Source organism: Hyaena hyaena, unplaced genomic scaffold (assembly GCF_003009895.1).
Source record: "Hyaena hyaena isolate Hyena2069 unplaced genomic scaffold, ASM300989v1 scaffold_202, whole genome shotgun sequence".
Taxonomy (NCBI): Eukaryota; Metazoa; Chordata; class Mammalia; order Carnivora; family Hyaenidae; genus Hyaena; species Hyaena hyaena.
In genome coordinates, this window is record NW_024080832.1 from 1,711,890 (window position 1) to 1,719,403 (window position 7,514).

The 7,514-nt window shown below is 39.6% G+C and overlaps 1 pseudogene; it reads left to right on the top strand.

Moving 5' to 3' along the window:
• The first annotated feature begins 1,728 nt into the window (after positions 1-1,728).
• LOC120238145 lies at positions 1,729-2,552 on the top strand (annotated as a pseudogene).
• The last annotated feature ends 4,962 nt before the right edge of the window (positions 2,553-7,514 follow it).

Here is a 7,514-nt window from a genome sequence, read left to right on the forward strand (position 1 = left end):
CACAGAATCCGAAGCAGGCTCCAGGCTCTGAGCAAGCATTCAACACAGAGCCTGATGTGGGGCTCGAACCCACACACTGTGAGATCATGACCTGAGCCGAAGTCAGGCACTTAATCAACTGAGCCACCCAGACACCCCAGGGACAGGCCTAAAATTGAAGGCTTTGATTTTTTTAATTATAGGAAATTGCATTTGTCAAGACTATTTGTTAGCAAATTGTATTTGTTCACTTCATGTTGAAACTATATTTGTTATATGAAATTACACTTGTACATTAACCTTATATTGATAGCCTCCTGTTTGAGACCTTGCTGATTTTGTTATAATTAATCAAATCGGCATATTATCTTGCCAGGTTAGATTCTAAATCTAGAGTTTCCCTCCTTGTGAGTTATTCAAGTTTTTAAAAAATGGTATTATAGCACATTTGCTTTCAGAAACATATCACCGCATCTGGATCCTCCACAAAGGAAAGCATTTATGATGTGAGGTGAGTGAAGAAGTCCACCATACTCTACATTCAAAATTGCATTTGGAAAAAAAAAAAAAAAGGAGGATGCATAAGAAAAAGAGTTGGGGAAAACAACCAAAATGCAAAACTTTTCACTATGTCTTCAAATGTCGTGTAACATGGTTATAATACCTTGGCATGAAAAAATTATTTTAAAAACATTTCCCTGAGACTGAGAATTAAATCTGCCCCCCATCCCCACCAATGATCCATTGAAATGTTGAGATGTTCTTGAGGACACAAAAGTTGGATGGGGAACATTGGAAAATTCCTGTTTGCATTTTTCTACCCAAAGACTAATAGAGATTTTTAGTCCATGTGGTAATTATTTCCCCAGTGACTTTCCAGTTCTCAGAAAGATAAGAGAGCTCCTCACATTAACTACAAACAGATGGCTGGATTCTCTCTTGCCATCTCATTCTTCTCCCTGCTCTCCCAGACTATCCAAACACACCTAACAGCCCAGATTTGGAAGAGGAGGGGAGATGAGATTGGGGATGAGAATGCCCATGTGACACTGGGCATGAGGCAACCTTCAGAGGCCAGGCATCATCCAGGTTTCACCTCAAACTGCTACAGGAATGTTCTTTTTAACCATGTGTCTGGATCACAGAATTCCACTACTATAAACCTTATTCAACGAACGTCCTAGAGAATATCTTGTAATGAAAAATTTCATACCCAGACTGGGAAATAACTGGTCACCAAAGTAGGCTAGAGGTTGGGTCAGATGAAAGAAATGTTGCTTTCTATATTTTGCTGTCATTTCTTTGATAAGAAATGAAAGATGTTAAATAAAAGAGGTGAATGCATATGATCCCTCTCTGGAGATACGAAGACCCCTCTCTCCAGTTTCCAGTCCACATTGCCAAGGACGGACCACTCACCACCACCACACCCTCCATCTGCATGGATAGGCCACTCCCTAAGTAAGGGACAGCCATTCCCTGAGTAAGGTCCATTATCACACTGAAAAGCAATGTTGAAGATCCAGGGAAGATACACCCTTTAAAGTAGATCTAAGGAACCATCTTTCTTTCTTTGGTCAGTGCTCCTCAGAAAAAATTAGTCAAAAAAGGGGGGAAAAAGTGCTACTACTCTTAACATCTTGCTTCATTTTTATGCAGAATGCAAATTCAGTGTAAGAAGTGCTCCCATCAGTAACTGCTTCTTTGGAAAGGCAGCAGTTAGTGGTCTCCCTCCCCCTGGATTTTGAAATGTGTTACCTGATTAGCTTGGGCCTGGGAGATCCCAAGAATCATCAACATCCAAGGGCCTGGGAGTTGTAAGATGCTGCACTTGAGTGTATCTGGAAGCCTATATCTGAGTCCTGACAGTAGGGAAGAAAGCCCTGGAAGAGTTTTATGGAAGAAAACTGATTCTTGCTTATAGAGAAGAAGTGGAACAAGAAGCAGATAATATTTTGAAGGATGCTAATATCAGTGATTCCTTGTGGTTGATGGTCTATTTGGGGCTACAACACACAGTGATCTCTTTCTGAGAGCAACAAAACTGGGAACCTCTTATCAAGTTAGTCAAAATGCTTTATTAGTAAATGCTTAGGCTGCTGTGGTTTACCGTTGTTAAATTTGGAGAGTCAGTTTCTGTTGTTTCTTGGACAAGCACTTGGACACCAGAAAGCTTCTTTGACAAAGCGAAGAACAGACAAAACAGCACACACACATCATGGTTACTAGACATCGAAACAAAGGAGCACTCTTTGGAACATCTAGTCAAAGGAAGGAAGACTTATAAACCTCCTTGGTATATGAATGAAAACCAAGCAGCCCAGCAGCTTGTGGAGATTGCTCAGAACCAAAGAATACGAGAAGAAGAATCGGCAGTCACCAAGGAGACACTGTGTTAGCTTAACCAGGGTTGGAGCATGAACCAGAACACTGTAGCCAGCACTGGCAGCAAACATGTAGTATGGACTTGGAAGGACGATTTCATGCCTTAATATCAAGGAGACAACATGCATCTGTTGGAGATGGAAATGCTCAGTTTGTTTTCCATACTAGAAAATGGCCCAGAATCTTGAAGCATGATAGACTCCGAACATTGACATTTTCTATTGTGAGATGGTTAATTTCAGTCATACATACCTGTGCTCATGTTTGTATAACAAACAACGGTTCTTTTGGTTTATTTAATAAGTATAAAACAAACGGCCAAGAAGAAAGATGTTGACTCAACAATTAAAACAAAAAAACAAAACCAAACAAAAAAAGAAGCTTTTTTTTTTTTGCAGCATGGACCCAGGGGCTCTGTGCTGGATGCTGGGCACACAGCAGTGAACAGGACAGACATGGTCCCTGACTTTTTTGAAGTACTCGCCCAGTGAGGAGTACAGATAGATGAGCAGATAGAGAGGCAATGAAAAACTACAAGAGATCACGGATGTCACATACTCAGCACAGCACATACAGTGGTACACATCTTCTTCCCTCTGGGTGCCAGAATCTTGAGAGCAGTAAGTGCAATGTAAAAATGTATTCACATTAAGAATTGTATGTAGCTTTTTGATGTTTACCTAATCTAGTGACGCCTTGGCTAATAAAAAGAGGTCCATTCTACAAAGAAAAATTCATATCTGATCTTATATTTGCTTATGTTTTTCTGTCACCAAGGCTTAAATAGTCCAGTGTCCTGCCCATGCTCACATGGCCAGACTTCTCCAGGGCAAATCCGGCTACAAAGCTTTTTTAAGTTTCTCAGAGGTGCAATGTGCTCCCTCACATCCAGGCTTTCACATTTAACGCTTAAAATGATTTTCTCCTTTGTCTTTTTTTCTGTTTCAAAACGAGGAGATCTACATCTAACTGCAATCACGTACACCAGCCGGGTTCAGCCTATCGAACTGGCCAAGGTCGGCAACGTGCCGGGGCGGGACCGGCTCGCCAGCGGTGAGCGCAGGTGCGCGTGGAGTTCATGGGCAGCACGAGCAGCTCCACTCTCCGCAAGGTAAGAGGTCCTGGGCGCAAGTGCTCACCCTATCAGAGCGAGAGGCCGCAGGGAGGCTGCGCTGAACTTGTGGCTGGGTCCTGATGTCTGGGACGACCACTTGGCCCACAGGGGTGATTTGCGATTGTTAATAAAGCGTTTATAGTGTTAAAAAAAAAAAACAGATGAAATAAGTAGAAAACTACATAGCATCGCCATAATGAACCTCACGGACTCACTACCCACCTTATTCAACACTAACAATTTGCTGTATTTTTTTTAAAAGTAAAATATTACAGACTCAGTTGATGCCCCTGTGTACTCCTTCCTGATAGCCTTCCTCTCTTCTCAGAGGTAACCTCTAGCCTAAATGTGATTATTGCCATTCCCGCAAATTATTTTGTACTATTACTGTATTTTTATGGGTCTATAAGAACATACCGCATTTTAATGTGTTCAAACTGGACTTATTTATTAGCTAACACATTACAGTTTAGTTTCATCTTCACATTACAGTTCTTTACAAGTAATTTCAAAACTTTTTTGGTCATAGGTTTTCATTTTCACGTGAAACAGGATTGAGCAAGATCTTGCTGGAGACGTTTCAGTGCAAATATTCAAATTTTGCATTCTGTGGAAATTGTAAAAGATCACAGAAAGGAAACACAAGGTTCTTTTTTAAGATAATCTGGTGGATGGATAGGTTTAAACAAGTAACCCATAAAATATGGTTTTGCCAAAGTCCAAACAGGCTATACCTGCGTTGAGCATTTTTCTTGAACCGGTTGGGGCCAGAATTTATTTTACTATATTTGAATAGATAATATCGTTGGCATGGTTCAAAATTTAAAAGAGGCAAAGGCTATATGTGAAAAGTCTATCAACCACTTCATCCCTCACTACACACTTACCATCTCTGAAGGCAATGAATGTTTTTAATTTCTTTCAAATTTTAATTGGGAAGGTTTATTAAATGGGAGGGTATTTAGGTGGGACACTCTGGGTGTCCCTGGACAGCTTGCCTGCTTTTTCCTATCAACCTTATATATATATATATATATATTTTTTTTTAATGTTTTATTTATTTCTGAGAGAGAGTGCGTGAGCAGGGGAGGGTCAGAGAGACACAGAATCTGAAGCAGGCTCCAAGCTCTGAGCTAGCTGTCAGCACAGAGCCCAACGCAGAGCTTGAAGCCACAAGCCATGAGATCATGACCCGAGCTAAAGTCGGACGCTTAACCGAGTGAGCCACCCAGGTGCCCCATATTTTTGAGACTTATATATTTTGAAACATGTAGACCCAGACGTTTCATTTTATCTGTTCTATAACAGTGCCGTCCAGTAGATAGAACTTTCTGCAGTGATGGAAATGCTCTATATCTACACTGTCCAATATGGTACCACTACTGAGCACTCGAGGCATCTGAATGCAGCTAATGTGACTGAGGAACTGAATTCAAACTCTGACACTTAAAACATAGAATTCATTTTAATCAATTTAAATTTGAATCTATTGTTTTTAAATTTAAATTTAAAGAGTCCCATGTGGCTTGTAGCTACCATATTGAACAGCACAGCAGTATAATATTCAATTATATAAAGATATCACATATCATGTATCATTTTTTGCTTATGAATATTCAAGTTATTTCCAACTTATGCTATATGAAACAATGCTGCAATAAACATACTCCTGTATGTCTTCTTGTGCAAATGTGGGAGAATTTGGGTATAAGTTTATAAGTGGAGGGGCACCTGGGTGGCTCAGTCCATTAAATGTCCAACTTCAGCTCAGGTCATGATCTCAAGGTTTGTGAGTTTGAGCCCTGCATAGGACTCTGTGCTGATGGCTCAGAGCCTGGAGCCTGCTTCAGATTCCGTGTGTGTCTTTCTCTCTGCCCTTCCTCTGCTTGAGCTCTGTCTCTCTCTCTCAAAAGTAAACAAACATTTTTTTAAAGTGTATAAATGGAATTGTGTTATCAACTTTACTAAAGATTGCCAAATGGTTTCCACAGTGTTTTTTCCAGTTTACTCTCCCATCCAATGTAAGAGGGTCCTTATTGCCCCATAGTCTCACATTTGATATTACCAGACTTATCTTTGCCAATCTGATGAATGTGAAATGTTATCTCATTATTTTCATTGGCAGTTTTTGTTTCTTCTTTGAGGAATTGTCTTTTGTCCTGTCTTCACTTTTTCTGTGGGGTTTATTGTCTTTTTCATATTGATCTGTGGAAGCTTTCTATAAATTTTAGATAGTAATTCTTGGTTATATGCCTGTATATGATGTCTGCTATAATACACCTCTTATTATTACTTTTTAGAATAGCAATATATTCACATGTTTTTCAAAAAGCACACAAAGATACCCAGGGTTCTTCAAAATATGTTAATGTTAAATATAAAATTACCATGTGACTAAAATGATTCTCTCCTTGACCAAACTCTAGCCAAGTTTCTCTAAACCCTTTCCATCTAGACCTATAAAGACTTTAAAAAATGCTAACATCATTTCCAACAGCTCAAGGCCACATCCTTGTGATGACCCTTGACCCCCTTAAAGCACCTACCTGAGAAAACTCAAGGCTGCCAAAAGAATTTATTGCTTCTTCCTGCTGACTCCTGAAAGTAGGGCCCCTGCCTCCCAGCCTCTTTGGGAGGATAGAAGCCTAACCTGGATAGGCGCCAAATGTTTTTCACATGGACCAACTCCTCCGCTTCCTGCTTTTTGTAATTTTTCACTTCCCTAACTCTACAAAGTTGCCACTCAACCCCCTCCCTATTCCATCATTCTCCCTTTAAAATGCCCAGTTACCTCGGTATGAATCAAAGTTGAGTTCCATTCATGCTTTTCCCTTCTGCGATAGTATCTTACGGACTAAAATCTGTCCTTACCACTTGAAGTAGTGTCCAGCTTTGTTTATTCTTGACATGAGCCAGCAGATTAAATAAAAGCATATGTCCACACAGAACTTGTACAAGAATGTTTATAGCAGCATTATTACTAATGCATTATTTTTTAGAGAGAAGGAGGGCACAAGTGATTGAGGGAGAGAGGGAAAGAGAAGCGGGGCTCAGCCAAAGTGGGGCTCATGCTCACCCAAAGCGTCACTCAAGCTCACCCGATGCAGGTCCATGCTCACCTGATGTGGGGCTAGAACTCAGGAACCCTGAGATCATGACCTGAGCCGAAGTCAGATGGTTAACTGACTGAACCACCCAGGTGCCCCTTTATTTTGTTTTTTCTTATGGAAAACTAATTGTCTCAGTGCAATTTATTGAATACTCAATCCCATCCAGAGAACAAGGATAACTTACCTGTGTCTGTATTGGATGTCCATATATATGCATGATTATTGTTAAACTTTCTATTCTATTCCATTGCTCTATGAGTTTATCTCTGTATGAATACCCAACTATCTTAATTACTAAATAATTGCCATAATTTTTTAGTGTTTATTATTTATTTATTTTTAAATTTTATTTATTTATTTTTTAGTTTGAGAGAGAGAGAGAGAGAGAAAGAGCTGGGGCAGAGAAAAGGAAAGAGAGAGAATCCCAAGCGGGCTCCATGCCATCAGTGCAGAGCCTGATGTGGGGCTTGATTTCATGACCAGAGATCATGACCTGAGCTGAAATCAAGAATTCTATGCTTAAGGAACTGAGCCACCCAGGCACCCTGCCATAATTGTTGATATATGGTACGGCACATATCTTATTATATCTTAGTTGTTCTTGGCTCTTTGTTCATCCATGTGGAATCAGGTTTTGAAGTTCAGAAAAACTGTTACTAAGGATTTTTTTAAAAATTGCATTAGATTTACGGATTACTTGGGGGAGAGCTGACACCACTATAATACTAAGTCTTCTCATCCAAAAACATAGCATGTCTTTATTTAGGTCTGCTTTAGCACATTTCAATAAAATGATATAATTTTTCTCAGAAATTTCTTAAACATTTTTGTTTGATTTATCCCTAGTTACTTTCAAGTCGTTATTATATTGTAAAGGGCTTTTATAAAATTATATTTTCTTACTAATCTGCTGCTTGTATAAAGAA